This window comes from Fragaria vesca, linkage group LG6 (assembly GCF_000184155.1).
Source record: "Fragaria vesca subsp. vesca linkage group LG6, FraVesHawaii_1.0, whole genome shotgun sequence".
Lineage (NCBI taxonomy): Eukaryota > Viridiplantae > Streptophyta > Magnoliopsida > Rosales > Rosaceae > Fragaria > Fragaria vesca.
In genome coordinates, this window is record NC_020496.1 from 27,020,789 (window position 1) to 27,023,963 (window position 3,175).

Below are 3,175 nucleotides of genomic sequence, written 5' to 3' on the forward strand. Positions count from 1 at the left end.
TTTTCCCCTGGGCCCTTCGTTTTAAATTGCCCAGTCTGCAGAGTTCGGGTTGGATCTAGTAGGAGACGAGGCATAGTCACCCGCTTTTCGGCCAGTTTTCATCAGTAGGTTACTTGTTCAACCTACTCGTGTTTTCTTGCTTCCGCTTGTGTTTAGTAGCTCTGAATACTTTAGAATTTTGTATATTATGTGATATTCAGAAGCGTTAAATTAAGAGTGTAATATGAAATTTTCGACTTAGGGTTGTCCATCTGCAAGGGAGATTTGCTTAATCTTTTCAGTAAATTTTCCTTGGAGGTGGTCCCCGCACGACTTACTCTGGGTTTCAGGGTGAAATTCGGGGTGGGTCGTGTCAGCATGTGTATGTCAGTATGCGTAAGATAATGCTACATGGAGAGATAGAAAACAAGTCTCGATAATCCATACTTGTATCTCTTCTATGTAAGGATTAATTCTACTTACGTATATACATTATTGGGGAAGACATCACAAATGCGTATTTGAACTATTACCTCAACAGTACAAAGTACAAACGAACAAAACCGTCGTTTGTTATATGATTGATTCGCTTTAGTTCTCTTTGATGAAATTCACAAGATATATCAAAATTGATATCTAGATTCAAATCTGATCTCCAACCTGTAAAGATCGCTAAACCCAACATTCCTGCCACTCCAATGCTTAGACCACATTGCTCATGAGCTGCTCATAAATTGGTAAGAAGACCATGCCAAAAGAACTGCAATTGACCAAAAGAAAGAGATATATATACAATATGCAGTGAATATGAGTTTGAACACAATGTGACGCCATTTTATTACAAGAATCATGCTCTTACGTACATTACCCACTCACAACATAGCGTGGGCACAATTTTTAGATATTTGATCCTATTTTTAAGCATCAGTATTAACTAAACAATAAAATAAATCGCAGCAGTGTGCGGGGCAAAGATTAGTCATAATGAAATGAACTCAAAATTAAGAGAAGACATTGCACATGATTATCCTAAATCTTGAACAAATGCATACATGTTCATTGATCTCACGTAGTCAGTATATGTAATTTCTCACGATGCGTAATGCGTATAATGAAGTGAAAAATCGCTTTGATCTTGTGGCCTTAGTGCTTAGTTTGCAACTGAATAATTCTGACTTTGGACTCGAAGATTAGCTGCTATACATTGTACGTGGTAACAATGAACTAAAGAATTACATAGAAGAGCCCCTTCCACAACCCAGCTGATCAAGAGGGAAAGGATATAAATCAATTTGTAATATTATCAGTTGTTTACTAACGCTTCTACGCAACAAAGAAAAAAGAAAGAATAAAGATAAACAACCACGGACAATGATATAGAGCGCATAACTTGGTAATTAAAAAGAATGAGAAACTATACTGCTGCGATGTGAATGACATTATTTTTGTTTAACATCTTTGATCAAACATCCTCCTTAGATATAGAATGAAAAACTATACTGCTGCAATTATATATCTCCCGTCAACATTGTTACCTCCCTGGATCGAAACTATACTATTCACATAATAAACAGCTTCTAGGTTTTCTACAGACACGCCTTTTATAGGAAGATACTTGAGCCTTCCTGCAGGGAAGTCATAGAAACTTACCACACATCTATCACGGCCTACAAAAAGAAATTGGTCATTCTTTCCAACAAATGCCAATGGGCAGATAGAAATAACTGGTTGACAGTAAGTTAAGTATTTTGTCCAAGAACCCTCATTACCACCAGTGCCATCTAGAACCCATATTTCTAAGGACTTTTCAGAAATACTTCAACCCGATATAGCAATGGTTTCATTCCAGAATCCAAATACCATATCAACCATGCAAGAATTTTCTGAAAATGATATAACGTGAAATGTCTCATCGCCTAAATGAAACGAAATCACACATACCTTGGGGATTTCAAAATCCTCTTCTTCATCTTCATCAGGTGTAAAACAAACTTTATATTCTCTCGGACTTTTCATTGCACACCAATAAATTATTCCCCTACAGCATATGAAATTCCTTGCTTGACGCTTAGCCCTTGGCAACGCTTCAACAGTATCCTTGACCAAACTATCAGTACTGATCTCTTTCCAACAATCTGTGACGAGGCTGTACACTTCTGCTTTGGGAGGATGAGTTCTAGCACGATCATCATCAAGACAATCATGTCCGATTGACAAAATTCTAACAACTTTAGAAGTCTTGGATTTGAGATCATACCCGATTCCGATAGCAGCTGTTGCTTCCAAATCCCTATCATCATTAACTTTAATCCAATTCAGGCAAGAGAGAACAAGATTTGACACATGAAGAACCTTGAATTCCTTGATAGCTGGATTTCATAAAACTACTCTTTCTTTCATGTCAGTTAAACAAATGATCCCATCACAATGGCCTTCAAGTTCCACCCTCTCGTGCCCCCAAACATTAATCTTCATTAGACGCGTTGAAGATGGTACGTAGAGGTCCTCTATAAAGAATCAAGGTGATGCTGCTTGGCATCATCATCATCGTCTTCATGGACAAGACTAAACAATGACAACACTACATCCTTTTTGCCAGTGTTCATGTCTCTAATGACAAAACGCTTGAAAGGTGGTGAAGGATGAGAGTTTGTTGTGCTTCCAAACAGAGAGGTGCGTGGCTGCAAAATTGGGGTTGTGGATCAAGGCATACCACGAAGTATGGATGCACTTGAATCGCATAAGAGATTTTGGAGGAAGCCTTGACAATATTTGTACCATCATCTCTTCCGCCAATTTGGACAACACGGCCATTTGTGCAAGAAGATTGTCTTATCGTGAAAATTAAGGAATGAAAACACAATTTTCTTGTGTACACTTCTGGACTTCTGGTAATTGGCTATGCAAGTTGGATTATTGAACAGAGCGCGCGCGCCACACACACACACACACACATATATATATATATATACAATGCTATCAGGTGCGGACGTCCGCACCAAAGTTTTTGGTGCGGATTTCCATTTTTGCACCACTTGCCGATCGAATTTCCTCAAACTTCATTCTAGATATATCTAGATCATCTTGTGTAGATCATCTCTGCAAAATTTCAGCCAATTTGGTGATCGTTAAGGCCCTCAAACTCGAGTTTTTCTGGTATGAACACAACCGGACAGAATTCAGTCCGTCCATTTTT